Consider the following 17,456-nt stretch of genomic DNA (forward strand, 5'->3'; position numbering starts at 1 on the left):
CCGGGGGTGGACCAAAGTCCCATCTGCCCCGAAGTGTGAAACCCTGAAGCCTCAGCTTTTAGGAACGCAAGATATAAACTGGCAGTGAGCCCCAGGGTTGCTGAGCCCTGAGTCCCCCCTCCTCCCATCACAAGCAGCCCCATACATCATATAATCCCATTCATGAATTTACCCAGCTTTCTCTTAAAGCTAATTCAGTTTGCCCCCACAAGCCCAATTGGGAGGCTGGCCAGTGAGTGAGGCTCTCTCAGAGCTCCCCTGTCCCACACATCCCTTAGACACCACCAAATCATTTAGCAGGACCCTGGCACTCATGGGAAATTGAGCCCAAAGCCCCTCCCCACGAGCAGAGCCAGGAAGCAGGTGTGCCAAGCCTCAGGAGTCACTGGCACAGCACGCCGGAAAAACGCTACTCAGCGTCAGCCGATCCTTATGCAGAGAAGGGGTTTTCCTTCTTGCAACACAAGACTGTCCAGGGCACCCAGGAATCCATGGCTTGAAAGCAATCTCCTGAACTCTGGCAGCACACTTGGCTTTCCAAAGGGCACCTGCTGAGGACAGCAACTCTCTCCTCAGAATGAAAGCAAAAGCACTTCAGCCTTCTTTACTGGAAAGCAGCTAACTATAATACGGATGTGCCGTCTGTGGCCAGGAGGGTAGATACCGCAGGGGCTACAATCGGTTTAGGTCTCAGTGAGAACTCCAGTTGTTCCGCCGTCCACATACAAGTATTCTACAAACAGCTCTCACACCCACCCACCTAACCCCCCTGAGTACGTACTTGGCTGGCTACCACGGGCGCATTGCTGTTTTTAGCATGCTAGCTCAAACATCTCTAGTGCAGGTCTGTTTCCCCATGTTGGGAAGCACACTCCCAGCTGCCGAGTAGATGTACCCTTGGAGGTGAAGCCAGAGGGGGAAGCGCGTGTCAGAAAACTTGCAGGGTGGGGAGTTGCTTGGGAGAAGGGACTTTCCTGAATGAGGAGGTGAACCTGGAGAACAAACTTCAGATTGTACTATAGTGGATTCAGCCTAGAGTGGGTTACTCCTGGCCGGCTGCCTGCAGAGACCATGCCAGCGTTTTATTTACCATAAGGCCTGGTTGGAAAACAACTATTTCAAGGTTTCAAAAAAACAAGGTTTCGAAATTTGGTTTCATTCTGATCCGGAATGAAACCAAGACCTTTGGACCATTTTATTGGGGGTGAGGGTGTAAGAGGGGGAGAGAGAGAGACACACACCCCAGACTAGTCAATCGGGAGAGAGAGAGAGACCCCAGAATAGCCAATCGCCCAGTAGTTCTAGTCCCTGCTCTACCTGCTTCACAGCAGGGTCCCCTACCTCCCCAGCTGAGCGCCCTAACCTCTGGGCCATCAGCTATTCTGGTCTTGGTCTCTGGGTATGTCTACACTGGAGCTGAAGAAGGTGGAACTTCCAGCTTGAGCAGACATACCCAGGCTAGCTCTGAGAAAGCAAGCACTCAAAAGTGGTGTAGCCCTGATGGAGTGAGCTGCAGGACAGCCTAGTTGCCCTGAGTATGTACTATGGGTCTTTTACCGGACTGTACTCAGGCATCCCACTGCCCATGGCTACACTTCTGGTTTTTGTGCACCAGCTCAACAACAGAAAGCAGAGGTATATCTACTCAAGCTGGAAATTACACCATCCAGCTCCAGTGTAGGCATACCCTCCGTCCAGAAGTTGCATCCCAGACCCAAGAAAACTTCCCGATGAAATCTGTGTCCAAACAGATACAAGTATCAGAGGGGTAGCTGTGTTAGTCTGGATCTGTAAAAGCAGCAAAGAATCCTGTGGCACCTTATAGACTAACAGACGTTTTGCAGCATGAGCTTTCGTGGGTGAATACCTACTTCGTCGGAGTGGGTATTCACCCACGAAAGCTCATGCTGCAAAACGTCTGTTAGTCTATAAGGTGCCACAGGATTCTTTGCTGCTCAAACAGATACATTTCCACATAACAATTCAGTTTTCATGAAACAGCATTTGTCACTGGAAAAATGATTCGTCACAATTTTTTCCAGCTCTTCTTGTAACTCCCCTGGGATAGTGGCCATGTAGGGGGCAGGTTAGTTAGCAAGCAGGAAAGCCATTGCTCTCATAGGCTCCTGCTAGAAGCAATTACCAGCCACCTATTAGCCAGAGACCAATGCAAAGGAACACCGGTTGTGAGATTTTAGCAGCAGTGCCCTGATGAGAAGCTAAACCCCTTCTGTGGGGCGATGGTCTTCTTTGCAGGATGCTGTCCTTGGATGCTGCTTGGGGACCTCATCCTCTTTTGGGAGGATAAATTCTCTCTACTAATCTACCCTTTCCCTAAATCCAGTACTTTAATTTTGCTTCCCACACAGCACCAGTACCTGCCTCAGCTGATCACAGCTTTCCAAAGCAGCAGAGTAAACTGACATGCTTTCCCAGCAGCCTTCAAAGCTCCAAACAGAAGCATTTAAAATGAAGGAGAACTTGTTAAGTGTACTCTGCTGCTTGAGGAAACTCTGAGCAGCAACAGTGGCAGTGAAACTGCCAGCAGACTCAGAAAGTCAGCATGGAACTGAGTCCCAATTGCAAAGTTATCTTCATAACCATAAGAGCTAGAATTCTTATTTTAAATAAAAGCTGAAATTCTGTAGAAACTGATGGCTTAGCTCCTCTATGCTCTCTTCACTCACCAGGCAACGTTTCGTACCCACCATTGGCAAGTGAAACTTCAAGCCCCGTGCTAAACAGCCTTCTTGTTTTCTGCGGGTCAGGCTGAAAGGTATTATAGGATCAGCTCAGCCCATAGCTCTACAAGAAGAAAAGGCCGTTAACAACTCACTTCCCTTCCTGTCACTTATTTTGCCTTTTCAAACACTGTTCTGAGCGCTGGATGAGAAATCTTGTATGAGTGTCACAGTTTCCAGAGCTCCCAGGATAAACGCCATGGATCAAGCTATCTGGGATGCACACCCCCAACTCCAGCATCCCATAACTGTCTTTGCAGGAGATAACAAACAATAACTACATTTAGAGACAGCTGAGGCTGCTCTAGGATATACCCCCTCCACCCAAAACCTTAGCATAGAAATAAGATGACCATATGATGCAGCTGTGTCATGATACAGCTCCAGCTTTTCAGGTGTGGTTCCAGGTACATTAGTAAACAGATCAGTTTTCTCACAGATGTTGTTATACCTACATTTAGAAGCATGATTTCTATGCTGCAGGAAAGTGAATGTTAGGTTAATAACCAAAAAGCTTTCTCAGGATGGCAGGGGAACAGACCTCCCTACTCCAGCCCTTATGAGGTGCTCATTCACTCACACCTAATATTGTTACAAAACATGTATGCAGAGCTGGAAATGTACACCATGCCTTATAAATATAGAGAGGCACGTTCCTGGGCTAGAAGAGCTTACAATAGCTGGAGCACGTGCCATTCGGTCGCTAAATGCTTTCCAGATTGTCTCAGAGAAAGCATCTTTATAATCCAGAAAGCACGGTGGGATTAGGGGTGGGGGCTGGGCCAAACTGCATGTGTATGTTATTATGTAAAAGAGTATTATTATGAACCAGCAATTTGGTAGGCGCACCAGCCTGGTCCTGGTTTCCTGAATATAAGACAAGAAAAATGACTGAGAAAGGTTGTTCTGTTCATTGTAAACTCTGTGGAGTGGGGACTGGTTTTTTGTTCTGTTGCTCAAACTTTTCCCATAGGACAGAGCATATTTTAACAGAGAGACTGACTCCCAAATACCTCCCCTACCATTTGGGACCACACAATATCCCTGGGGTCACAACAACACTTGCTTACATGAGAAAGTAAAACTGGAAGGACTGCATGTATTTCAGAGAATCATATACATGTAGGGTTGGAAGGGACCTTGAGTGGTCATCTATTTCAGCCCCCTGTGCTTAGATAGGACCAAGTAAACCTAGACCATCCTTGACAGGTGTTTGTCTAACCTGTTCTCAAAAACCTCCAATGACGGGGACTCCACATCTTCCCTCGGAAGCCTATTGCAATATTTAACTAGTGTTATAGTTCGGAAGTTTTTCCTAGTATCTAACCTAAATCTCCCTTGCTGCAGATTAAGTCAATTGCTTCTTGTCCTACCTTCAGTGGACATGAGGAACAAACCGTCCTCTTTATAACAGGCCTTAACATATACGCAGACTGTTATCAGGACTCCCCTGGGTCTTCTTTTCCTCAGGGCAAAACAGGCCCCCCCCCCCCCTTTTTTTTTTTAAAGCTTTCCGCATAGGTCAGGTGTTCTAAACATTTTCATCGTTTTTGTTGCTCTCCTTTGTACTCTCTCCAATTTGTCCACATCTTTCTGAAAGGCACCAAGAACTGGATACAATACTCCAGCTAATGCTGAGCAAAGCAGGACAATTACCTCTCATGTTTTACATACTACACTTCTGTGAATACACCCCAGAATGATGATCAGCTTTTTTCACAACTGCATCATATTGTTCTCACATATTCAATATGTGATCCACTCTAACCCCCAGATCCTTTTCTGCAGTACTGCTGCCTAGCCAGTTATTCCCCATTTTGGAGTTGTGCATTTGATTTTCCTTCCTAAGTGTAGTATTTTGCACTTGTCTTTATTGAATTTCACCTTGTTCATTTCAAACCAATTCTCCAATTTATCCAGGTCATTTTGAATTCTAATCCTGTGTTCCAAAGTGCTTCCAATCCCTCCTATCTTAATGTCCTGTGCAGATTTTAAGAGCATACTCTCTGTTCCAAGTCATTAATAAAATATTGAATAATACCTGACGTAGGACAGTCCCCTGCAGGACTCCACTAGAAATATCCCCCTAGTTTGACAGAGAACCACTGATAACTACTCTTTGAGTATGGTCTTTTAACCAGTTATGTAACCACCTTATAGTAATTTCATCTGGACCGTATTTCCCCAGTTTGCTTATGAGAATGTCATGAAGGTCTGTGACAAACAACTTACAAAAATCAAGAAACATTATGTCTACTGCTTCCTCCCCTCTGCCAGGCCAGTTACCGTATCAAAAAAGGAAATTAGGTGGATATGGCATGATTTGTTCTTTACAAAACCATGTTGTCTATTCCTTATAACTCTATTATCCTCTAGGTGCTTACAAACGGATTGCTTAATAATTTGTTCCGGTATCTTTCCAGGTATCAAAGTTAAGTTGACTGGTCTATAATTCCCACTCCCTGGGTCCTCTTTCTTCCCTTTTTCAAAGATACGTACTATGTTTGCCCATCTCCACTCCTCTGGGACCTCAACCCATCATCCATGAGTTGCTGAAGAGGGTTCTGAGATTGCTTCAGCTAGTTCCTTAAGTAGTCAACAGTGAATTTCGTCAGGTCCTGCCAACTTCAATACATTTAACTTACCTAAATATTTATTCTTTAACCTGTTCTTTTCCCTGTTCTGGTTTATGTCCGTCCCCCTTGTTGTTAATATTAATTATGCATCTGGTCACAATTAAACTTTTTGTAAGTGAAGAGTGAAACAAAATAGGTATTAAACACCTCAGCCTTTTTGGTGTCATCAGCTATTAGCTCTCCTTACTTGCTAAGCAGTGGACCTACACTTTCCTTCATCTTTCTCTCACTCTTAATGTATTTATAGAACCTTTTCTTATTGCCGGTTATGTCCCTTGCGAGGCACAACTCATCTGGTGCTGTAGCCTGATGTTGTCCCTACATGCCTGTGCTATTCTTTTCTATTCATCCTTAGCAATCTGTCCATGTCTCCACTTCTTGCAGGATTCCTTTTCGATTCTTAGTTTATTAACCGATGGTGCCATTTTGGCCTCTTACTGTTCTTCCTATCTTTCCTTCACGTTGGGATAGTTCGCTGTCGTGCCATTAATACTGTCTCCTTGAGAAAATGGCAGCCTTCCTGAACACGTTTACCTTTTGATTTTCTTCCTATGGGACCTCACCTACCAGTTCTCTGAGTGCGTTAAAGTGCTTTCTTTGAAGTCCATTGTCCTTATTCCCCTGCTCGCATGCCTTCCTTTCCTTCGAATAATGAAATCTATCATTTCAAGATCACTTTCACCCAAACTGCTTTCCACCTTCAGATCTGCAAACAATTCCTCCCTGGTAGCCAGAATCGAATCTAAAATGGCTGCCCCTCTGGCTACTTCCTACCATTTCTGAAACAAGAAGTTGACCACAATACGTTCCAATAACTTATTGGAGAGTGTGTGTTTTGCCATATTACTTTTCCAACAGATAAGTGGATAAAGTCCCTCATTACCATTACAACCTGGTCTTATTTTTAGTTGTCTGTGTGTGATTAAGGACCTAGAACCAAGGAGAGATGCCAGCCCCAGATGACCAGCTAGCCGTCTGGACCACTAGCAAGCACTCTGTGAACCACGGATGGTCCATGGACTCCACAGCTCAGTAACCTTTGATCTAACCCAAAAAGGCAATCAGCAAGTTATATTTTCCTAGGGCTCATCTTTGACTTTCAGTCCAAGCCAGGTAAATGCAAATCTGGAAAGGTAAACCACAGGGAGAACACGTGTCTCTCTTTCATAGATCAGCTAGGACGTTGTTCTTTGAAATCACAACTGGATTGAATATTGAGAAATTTCTTCCCCCCATCCCACCATCAAATCCTTTGACTTGCAGCACACAGAACCAGGTGTCCACCAGACACTCTTCTAAGGCCAGTTCTGAGGCCTTCCATGCACGATGCTCTCTGTGACAAGGTTTGCAGGGAAGGCTGTGTCTAGTGATCAGCTCAGAGGACGGGTTGTCAGGCCTCCTGGGTTCTACACACGAGCGATGTGAGTGAGTCAAGTCATTTCTCTGAGGATCAGTGTCTCGAGCCGTACAGGAGGGATAATACTATGTATCGTTATTCCAGGGCTGTTGCAAGGTTTATCTAATGTATGTCCATAGAGTCCACGGATTAAAAATAGTGCGTGCGAGCAGGACATCAATATTACCTGGGGAGCAGCACAGTCTGCAGGGACTCACCAGGGAGCCTCAAATGGCTCCTGGGAATGGGTAAGTTTCTCTTCTGGAAGCTGCTATTATGCCGGAAACTGTCCCCAAGACAAAGCTGTAAGTGACATCTATAATTAGCAGCACCCCAGTTCCAAGCACGCCCCCAAGGTCCACGCTGTGCATGGGCAGCACAGTAAGTGGATGGGCAGCATGTAACGCCCCCACACCTTACCACATGCACAGGAGCGGCTCTAGGAATTTCGCCGCCTTAAGCACGGCGGCACGCCGCGGGGGGCGCTCTGGCGGTCGCCGGTCCTGCGGCTCCGGTGGACCTCCCGCAGACGTGCCCCCCCGCGGCATGCCGCCCCAAGCACGCGCTTGGCACGCTGGGGTCTGGAGCCAGCCCTGCACATGCACACAGTGCCTTAGGGGGCACTCCAGGGAGCGCGGCACTGCCGGGGACCTTTGGGGCAAATGGGCTGGCAGGGCGATGTCTCATGATTTGCCAGGTGGGCACCGCACCTCAGCTTTTCCACCACAGGTCCATGAATCAGGCCCGCTCAGAAAGAGTGAGTCACTGGGTACCGGGGCGGAGGGTAGCGCAGATGTCTGGAGAGCCGCCGAGAGGGCAGGGGGGTGGCTTTGCACACACGCACCCCCCCCGCCCTCCATGGCACCGAACCCATTATCAGTCCTGGGTGACCCCCCCACCCCACCGCTCCAGGGAAGCAGAGCGGAGCGAGACCTCCATCAACCTCCCCACCCCCTCTGCAATAACAACATCCCGGGGGGGGGGGGGCGGGACCACCTCCATTCCCACACCTACGGGGCTTCCTTCCCAGGAGCCCCACAGCGGGGGGCGGGGGGGCGGGCAGCACTTGGGAAAGCAAAGCGCCTCCGGAGACAGACAAGCAGCTGGGGGCCAGGGAGGGAGGGAGGAGCCCGATCTGCTTTACAAACACTCAGCTCCAGTCTCCCAGCCCAGCCCCCTGCAGAGGGGATGCAGCCAGGCCAGCCCGGAACAACGCCGAGCGGCGGAGCCCGGCAGCAGCGCCCCTTCCCGGGCTGGGTGCAGCGCCCCCCCCTCCCAGCGGGGCTGGCTGCAGCCGGGGCCCCCCGCCCCTTCCCGGGCTGGGTGCAGCGCCCCCCCCCCAGCGGGGCTGGCTGCAGACGGGGCCCCCCGCCCCTTCCCAGGCTGGGTGCAGCGCCCCCCCCCCAGCGGGGCTGGCTGCAGACGGGGCCCCCCGCCCCTTCCCAGGCTGGGTGCAGCGCCCCCCCCCCCGCGGGGCTGGCTGCAGCCGGGGCCCCCCCCGCCCCTTCCCGGGCTGGGTGCAGCGCCCCCCCCCCGCGGGGCTGGCTGCAGCCGGGGCCCCCCGCCCCTTCCCGGGCTGGGTGCAGCGCCCCCCCCAGCGGGGCTGGCTGCAGCCGGGGCCCGGGCACGCGGGGGGAGAGGAGGGTCTCGTCCTACCTGGGGACGGGCAGCCCGGGTCTGCCAGCGGCGCGCGCCCTACCGAGCCTCCCGCGGGCACCTCTCAGCTCGCGGCAGGAGGAGGAAGTGAGTCAGCCCCGCCTCCCCTGGAAATTCCCACCCGTGATTGACAGGCCTGAGAGCTAACCAGCAAACCCCCCCCCCCCCCCCCCCCGCGGCGTGCCGCAGACCGGCTGCTAGCAACGGGCGGAGGGAGAGAGAAACAGAGGGCAAGAGAGGGTGGGGGAAGGGCAGGAGCTGCAGGGCAGGGAGCCGACGGACACAGGAAAGCGGAGGGAGGGATGCGGTCACGGAGTGGCAGGGACCTCAGGAGGTATCTAGTCCAACCCCCTGCTCAAAGCAGGACCAATTCCCAACTAAATCCTCCCAGCCAGGGCTTTGTCAAGCCTGACCTTAAACACCTCTAAGGAAGGAGATTCCACCACCTCCCTAGGGAACCCATTCCAGTGCTTCACCACCCTCCTAGGGAAAAAGTTTTTCCTAATGTCCAACCTAAACCTCCCCCACTGCAACTTGAGACCATCGCTCCTTGTTCTGTAGAAGCAGCAAAGAATCCTGTGGCACCTTATAGACTAACAGATGTTTTTGCAGCATGAGCTTTCGTGGGTGAATACCCACTTCGTCGGATGCAAGTCATCTGCCATCTGCCACCACTGAGAACAGTCTAGATCCATCCTCTTTGGAACCCCCCTTCAGGTAGTTGAAAGCAGCTATCAAATCCCCCTTCCTTCTTCTCTTCTGCAGACTAAACAATCCCAGTTCCCTCAGCCTCTCCTCATAAGTCATGTGCCCCAGCCCCTGATCATTTTTGTTGCCCTCCGCTGGACTCTTTCCAATTTTTCCACATCCTTCTTGTAGTGTGGGGCCCCAAACCGGACACAGGACTCCAGATGAGGCCTCACCAATGCCGAATAGAGGGGAATGATCACGTCCCTCAATCTGCTGGCAATGCCCCTACTTATACAGCCCAAAATGCTGTTAGCCTTCTTGGCAACAAGGGCACACTGTCGGCTCATATCCAGCTTCTCGTCAACTGTAACCCCTAGGTCCTTTTCTGCAGAACTGCTGCCTAGCCATTCGGTCCCTAGTCTGTAACAGTGAATGGGATTCTTCCATCCTAAGTGCAAGACTCTGCACTTGTCCTTGCTGAACCTCATCAGGTTCCTTTTGGCCCAGTCCTCTAATTTGTCTAGGTCCCTCTGTATCCTATCCTTACCCTCCAGCATATCTACCACTCCTCCCAGCTTAGTGTCATCTGCAAACTTGCTGAGAGTGCATTTCACGCCATCCTCCAGATCATTAATGAAGATATTGAACAAAACCGGCCCCAGGACCGAACCTTGGGGCACTCCACTTGAAACCGGCTGCCAACTAGACATGGAGCTGTTGATCACTACCCGTTGAGCCCGACGATCTAGCCAGCTTTCTATCCATCTTATAGTCCATTCATCCAGCCCATACTTCTTTAACTTGCTGGCAAGAATACTGTGGGAGACCGTATCAAAAGCTTTGCTAAAGTCAAGGAATAACACATCCACTGCTTTCCCCTCATCCACAGACCCAGTTATTAAGGGAAAGAGAAAGTAGCAAGAATAAAGGATGGGAGAGACCATCAGGAAACTACACTAGTGTTCTGGACAGAGGGCCCTGCAGCATCGGGGTTGTGCACTGTGATGTTCTGGAGCATTCTGGACAGAGGGCCCCGCAGCATCGGGGTTGTGCACTGTGATGTTCTGGAGCATTCTGGACGGAGGGCCCCGCGTCCCGCAGCATCGGGGTTGTGCACTGTGACGTTCTGGAGCATCTGGACGGAGGCCCCTGTGCCCTGCAGCATCAGGGTTGTGCACTGTGACGTTCTGGAGCATTCTGGATTGACAGCCCCATGACATGCAGCATCGGGTTGTACGGTGTGACATTCTGGAGCGTTCTGGACTGATGGCCACATGTGCTGCAGCATAGGAGTTGTACACTGTGATGTTCTGGAGCATTTTGGACTGACAACCCCATGTCCTGCATCATAGGAGTTTTACACTGTAATGTTCTGGAGCATTCTGGGCTGATGGCCCCGTGCCCTATGGGATCACTCTCCTGAGCTGTAGCATGCTGGATCATAACTACAGAACCAGGGCCGGCTCCAGACCCCAGCGTGCCAAGCGCGCGCTTGGGGCGGCATTTTGCCGGGAGGGCGGCAGGCGGCTCCGGCGGACCTCCCGCAGGCATGACTGCGGAGGGTCCACTGGTCCCGCGGCTCCGGTGGAGCATCCGCAGGCACGTCTGCTTGGGGCGGCGGATTTCCTAGAGCCACCCCTGTACAGAACACTGTCATTGTCTCTATAATGCAAAGATCAGGAAGAGGCAACCACTCTTATGTCCCTAAATTTCCCTTCCTAAATTTAGCACTCGCATTGTTTTGGAGTCTTCGAGTCACTGATCCCACCTTGGCTATCTGTGAAGGTGAAATGGGCAGGGCGGGAGGCAGAAGGCTGATCGTCTTTCTCAAATGATTACGTATGTGGAGGGGGATTTCCACTCCTGGATGGAAGTGGGTACCGCCACAGTGGTGCTTGCAGTGAACATTGGGCTGCTCACGATCTGCCGCTTCCTCTCAGTCTCTCCAACCCACAGTTGCTCAGGAGAAAAAAAAAAGCCTTTAAGCCTGCGTCTGATTCTATTAATATTTACTATTTATATTGCCATAGCAAGCAGCAGCCCCGGACTGCCCAAGGACCAGGGCACCATTGTACGAACACAGAACAAAAAGGTGGTCTTAGCCCCACATGTTAGCTGCCCACTGGCTGTCTGCTTGCATCTGGCAGTATCAGCAATCATTACGGGACACTTACGCATGGTGGGTGTTGTGATTTGCAGGGTGCCAAAGGAGAACAGGTCCCATGCTGATGATATAGCTCAATGTGCAGCAGCAGTAAAAAACCCAAAATGTTAGGAGCCATTAGGAAAGGGATAATCAGACAGAGAATATCATAATGCCACTATATAAATCCATGGTTCACCCACCCCTTCAATACTGCATGCAGTTCTGGTTGCCCCATATCAGAAAAGATATATTAGAATTGGAAAAGGTCCAGAGTAGGGCAACAAAAATAATTGAGGGTTTGGGACAGCTGCCATGTGAGAAGAGATTAGAAAGAGGGGGGAGTTTTCAGCTTGGAAAAGAGACGACTAAGGGGGGTTATGATAGAGGGCTATGCTGTGGAGAAAGTGAATAAGGGAGTGTTATTTACCCCTTCGCATAACACAAGAACCAGGGGTCACCCAATGAAATTAACAGGCAGCAGGTTTAAAAGAAACAGAAGGAAGTAGTACTTCACACAACACACAGTCAGCCTGTGGAACTCCTTGCCAGGGGATGCTGTGAAGGCCGAACTTACAATGGGGTTTAAAAAATTAGATAAGTTCACGGAGGATACATCAATGGCTATTAGCCGAGATGGTCAGGGATACAACCTCACACTGTGGATGTCTCTAGCCTCTGACTGCCCGAAGTTGGGACTGGATGACGGGGGATGGATCACTTGATGATAACCCCGTTCTGTTCATTTTCTCTGAAGCACCTGGCATTACTAGAGGGGGGAGTCTGTGCAGCTGTCAGCAAGGAGCCCATGGTTCTGGGGAGGGGAGAATCAGAACGGAAACTCTGGGTCTTTAGGTGGATGCGCCCAAGTTTGGCTCTCAGGACATCACAGACTCACAGGTGGAACCCCCCTGCCAGACTGGGGAGGTGAAAGTGGGCATGGGGCGCATGGAGGTGCAAAACCCATTCTTACTGCAAGTTTTCACAAGTGAATTACACAGATGTAACCGAGAGTTGCCAGACGCAGCATTCCGCTGGCTAGAGGATGGTCACTGTGTTTCCTTAGCATGCCAGAGACCCACTGCTTTGTTTCACCATGACCAGACATTTCCCTAGCCTTGTAACTATGGCCGACTCCCCTTGATATCAAGGGGAACTGTGCACGAAGGTCAAGAGCGCTGTGTGGCTCTAAGAATCCATGAGAGGCACGCCTGTGTACAGTGCAAAGAGCTGCTCCAGAGTTACTGCAGCTTTCCTGGCATCATGAGCAGCTCAGATTGCGAGAATTCCCCAGCCTTTATTGCCTAGGGGAGAGTCAAGTCATCTGGCCTTTTGAGATGTTTGTTCTCATAATATATTGGAAAACCGACATTGAAATCTGTTTCCTTATCACATTCCCCCCCTCCCCACACACCCTGCTTCTGTTATTGTAGGATGGTGGATAATGACAGGAAAAAAAGAGCCGGTGACAACTGCAGGGAATTTTCCCATTTTTGCACAATATTGCATAGATTTTAACATATGCTGGACCTGATGTTCCATTTAATTATTAGCCATTTTTTGCCAGGAAGGTGCTAGGGAATATGCCTAACAGGCTGTGGAACAAGCAGAGGATCCACACTGCAAGCAGAGAAGTTGAACCATTCCCCCATAGCTTTCAGCCTATGCACCTCATTGCTGACTTGTGGCAACTCCTACTAGCCCATGGTGGGCTCTCTCGGAAGTCTGCCTATACACTTCAATCCTGCCCTACAGCACGGTCAGCCATTCCAGCCTTGGCTTCCCGCAGCACACTGCCCATGCACCACAATCACTTGTTGGAAACTGGAGGATTCAGGAAACGCCGGAGAACACTGTCATTAAAGTACGTTACAAGGGGTAAGCTCTGTGGCCCAGGCCCTCGATGCTCTAAATAGAACAATGCCTTAAAATGTTCTACAGGGTTTAATTTCACAGCTCACCATGTTGTAAGGCTTTGGTTTTGGGACTCTCGTGTCCTGCATTTTAAACCAGTGCAGGAAATGTAAATGCCAATGTTCTATAGCTGAATATACCACCCAGGCAGTCTGTGCACCCAGGCATCTATGGGAACCCTGGGACTGAAAAACAGTCAAATTATCCCCGCTTCTCCCAAAACAACTGGAGCTCATTTCGTTCTGTTTTTTGTTCTGTAAGCCAGCAGAAAGCCTGGAGGCAAAGCTAAATACAGCCATATTGAGCCACAAATGGGCTTGTTTTTAACATAGTGTCTCAGCCTGCAAATAAATAGCCTAACGCAGACTGTAAAAACTCTGGTCTATTTCTGTCAAAGAGAGAGGAAGAGGTGTCGTGTCTCTATCTCCATAGTTCTAAAATCTTGATTTACAACCTAACAACTGACTCTTCTCCCTTTCTTCTTATCTACCACATGCTCTGGCTAAAAGAACCGTTGGTTACTCACCCAAGTAGGGCCAAGGGGAGCTGGCGAGAGAGAGCCTTCAGTCCAGCCTCTGGGCTGCTAAGTGAATACAGGAAGGAAAGCCCAGCTGAGTTTACTTTTAGGCAGGAGAAGGGGAATTCCCCATGATGAGGCCCCAGACAGCTGGAGTGGTTTGATAAGGAGCCACACACAGCGTGAGGGGCTCTCCTGCATCTGTCCTCATGAAGAGGGGGCTGTACCTCACTTCTTAGTTAGTAATTGCAGCCTGGAACCACAGAACAATGATTCAGTGACGGAATCCTAGGAAGGCTGATGAGATCATCCACTTCCTGCCTGGCCACCGGAAGATTGTTCTCTTTCCCGCATTCCCGTATGTTTAGTGACGTCCCTAGGAAGCCTGTTTAGTGTTACTAGGAAATACTTCCTACTGGCCAGCCTGCCTTGTCCTCCCTAGCCAGTGATCAGCGCATCCCACTGACATTCCCTCACTGTCCCATCAGCCTCAGCAGCGGTGAAGTCAAGTGGGCCAGTGGTACAATTCTGAAGGCAGGGTGAATAGACGCCAGCCCTGCAGTCATTCTAAATAAACCACGTGGAGTGGTTACCAAGTTCTTTGACAGTCTGCTCAATGGCTGGAACTGGCAGGTGCTGGAATAGACATGAAAGAGTCAGAGTCTTTTCCATTTTAAAGAGATTGATCCCAACTCTCCAGGGGGCCTTTGACTGAGGCCATAATGTTAAATCGGTTATAGTGCAGAACACTGCTCTGCCAGCATGGACTTTGTATTCCTCCGATTCCCTCATTCCACAAGTCAAAGGATGATGAGAGGACCAAGTTCTGCTGTCAGGTCCACTCACGCAGACCCACTGATTCCAGCAGCCTTGTCTATACTAGCCAAATTACTGCTTGTACTATATAACAGCTGTTGCACTGGTATAAGCACTGATGTAGACAGTGCTCTTACCACAGTATCATGCAAATATGCGCCGAATATGTCCTGGCAGTAAAAATGCCAGAGCCCCATCTACACGGCAGGACAAATTCTCTGATAGGATAACTCCGCTCATGTCTCAGAGCACCTAGAGCAGTTTAGCACCCAGAAGCTGCACCCTTGCTGGCTCCTGCTCTGCTGTGAGCATTTGTTTTTCTATTCTAGATGCACCCAGTGCAGGGTGCACCACTATAACTGACAGCAGAATCTGGAGAGACAAGGTGGGTGAGGTGATATCTTTTATTGGACCATCTGGCTCAGTTTTTCTAGCTGCTCATCCTGCATCTTCTACCTGGCATCAGAAATTCAGGCTGTGTTCGCCCAGCTCATTACATCACCTTACTTCTAGAATTAAGGGGACAACTTGGCTGGTGCTGCATAAGGCAGATTGGAATCCAGCTTGCTCCCCTATTGGCATTACTGTACCTGGCTTTGGCACTTGGAACAGGAAACTAAGGGAGCAAATTTGCACTGGTTTGGTTATGCCAGTTTAGTTAAATTGGTGCAAACCCCAAGGTGTACACACACAGTTCAATTCAGAAGTGACTTATTACGGTTTAGCTTAAACCTGTTCCTAATCATCTCCTGCTAAACCAAAACTGACCTGGTGTAAACCAGAGACCTCTCACAGTGCCTTTTGCACTAATTTATGTAGATGAGTTTAAAATTGCACCTTTTGTTAAACTGGTGCAACTCTGCATGCAGATGAGCCCAGAGTAACAAGACATCCTGGGTGCTCTCTGTTTACTTGCTCAGGTTAATTTTGTAATCTCACCCTATAACTTTGTACAAGTGGAGTGGGGAGAGAGGGGTTGGGGACAAAGGTCAGGAATCAAATCCCAGACACAGAGGGCACCTCGAGAGAAGGCACAGGGGGGAGTGGACAGGATCAAAGGCTGAGTGCTTTTCTAGGCCATTTTTGCACTTTGATCTGCGCAGGGCACCACATTTCTGACATCTCGGTGTCTATTGACATCAGAAGTGGGGTTTCGCTGCTCCTGTGGCTGTAGTATTTACCAGTCCAGGCTGGTCTGTTTTGTTGCTTTGGTTGACAAAGGAAAGCAGAAGAACTGCGAGAATGACGCCTTCTGAGCTCAGGGAGGAAGCTTTGGCCACAGAAGGGGATTTCCAGAACATCAAGATCTGACTATGTAAATCATGCACTCAGATTACCCTGGCAGGATGAGAGGGCTCAGGGACGGAATGCAAGGGAGTGGGATGAGTTGGAGATCGAGTAGGATGGAGGCAGGCGCTGAGAGGGAAAGAGGGGAAGGCTACAGAGAGGAGGAAAGTGGACCATTGAGGAGGCGAGAGAGGGAAAGAAGAGATGTGGAGGGGAGAACTGATAATGGGAGGAGAGGAAGGGGACAGGACTATTAGAGTGAAGAAGAGAATAGAGTTAAGGTAGGCAATTGCTTCTCCATACCTTTTGCAGCTACTGGCCTATGGAATGCACCAAGCTATTTAGACTCATGCCTAAAGGGCAGCTTCCTCCCTGACCCATCCCATCATGCTGGGGCTTTTACCCTTTCATTTAATCAAATCACTTCCCCCACTTCCCAGAACGTGTGCCAAGGATCTCCACCACCTAGCCAGCCATCCTATGGGCACCAAAAGCATCGGTGGCACGATCAGATTGTCAGTGATGGACATAAACTGAATATCCAGCCAGAATACCTTCAGGACCTAGCCAGAGATGGAGCTGGGTGGTGTTCCATCAGCAAGGAGGTCATTATTCTCTTCCCGTTATTGTAGGTATGCAAGACCATTTGGTGGCTAACAAGAACTGTGAAATCAAGATGAGGCACATGTCATGGCCAATTCTATGGGCCACATTCTGGTGTAAACTGGTGCTGCTCCAGTGATGGCAGCAGAGCCACACCAATATGCAGTAACAGAGAATTTGGTCCTAAGAGATCTCAGATCATGTTTTGCTTTGCTTTAGGCTTTAGCTATTTCAAGCCTAAATTTTCAAGGCCAGTAACACACAGGGCATTCTCTATAACCCCAAAGACTCAGAACTGTTTGCCATCAAATTGCCTTTAACTAGACACAATGACAAGAAACCATCAGCAATCATCATCTGCTGGAATGTTGGCACCGCAAAGATGAGCAGGTTCCTGGGACAGCCCATTGTGGGTGGGGAAGGGGGTTTGTCGCATGCACTGAGCAAATTAGGCAGTAGAGACACAACTGAAAGAGTAACACAATGGCATAACATGGTCATGCCTTTACCAGGTTTCTGCAGCGATACTTCTCTGTAAATAACCGGGCCCTGTGGCCAACACCTCCAGCATGCACATCAACTTGGGACCCAACTCTGGTTTCCATCCACTGTCTCTGGTGAGACCAGGTCCCTTTCTGCACAAGCCATTTCCATTAAAACTGGTACAGGGAGTTTCGTGTGAAAACAGGAGTCAAGAAGGGTTGTCAACCCTCCAGGATTGTCCTTGGAGTCCAACCAAACTTGGCAACCCTAGAATCAAGACTGTTGTTTCCTCCTTATCTGTCTATAGTTTGGGAGGGCTGAAAAGCCAGAAAAAAAACAAACAAAAATAACCTACTCACTCCCCACCTCGTACAGAAAAACAAACTGAAAACACTGCTCCAAAACCCAGCCTGCTGGTGTTTTAGTGAACTCAGATTTCTCCAAAGCAGCACAGTTGGTTTTGGCCAGAAGACAGCAGCTTAATGAGGCCGCAGCATGGAATGTAGGGAAAGGGGTTAGGCCCCAGAGCCATCCTCACGCTGAATACATTCGCCAAACCTCCCAGAGTCTGTCA

At 49.7% G+C, this 17,456-nt stretch overlaps 1 protein-coding gene across 8 annotated transcripts in view; it reads right to left on the reverse strand.

Moving 5' to 3' along the window:
• Positions 1 to 13,804, reverse strand: part of TNIP1 (TNFAIP3 interacting protein 1) — an 89,315-nt gene extending 75,511 nt beyond the window's left edge. For 2 of the 8 annotated variants that reach the window (XM_045026451.1, XM_045026448.1), the window contains exon 1: positions 13,703 to 13,797. The gene's annotated coding sequence lies outside the window, so the exon portion shown is untranslated. Of the gene's footprint in view, positions 1 to 8,429; positions 8,554 to 13,702 lie in introns of those variants that run through there. The other 6 variants (XM_045026444.1, XM_045026445.1, XM_045026446.1 and 3 more) reach the window with 6 other exon arrangements.
• Between the last annotated feature and the right edge of the window lie 3,652 nt (positions 13,805 to 17,456).

Source organism: Mauremys mutica, chromosome 8 (genome assembly GCF_020497125.1).
Source record: "Mauremys mutica isolate MM-2020 ecotype Southern chromosome 8, ASM2049712v1, whole genome shotgun sequence".
Classification (NCBI taxonomy): Eukaryota; Metazoa; Chordata; order Testudines; family Geoemydidae; genus Mauremys; species Mauremys mutica.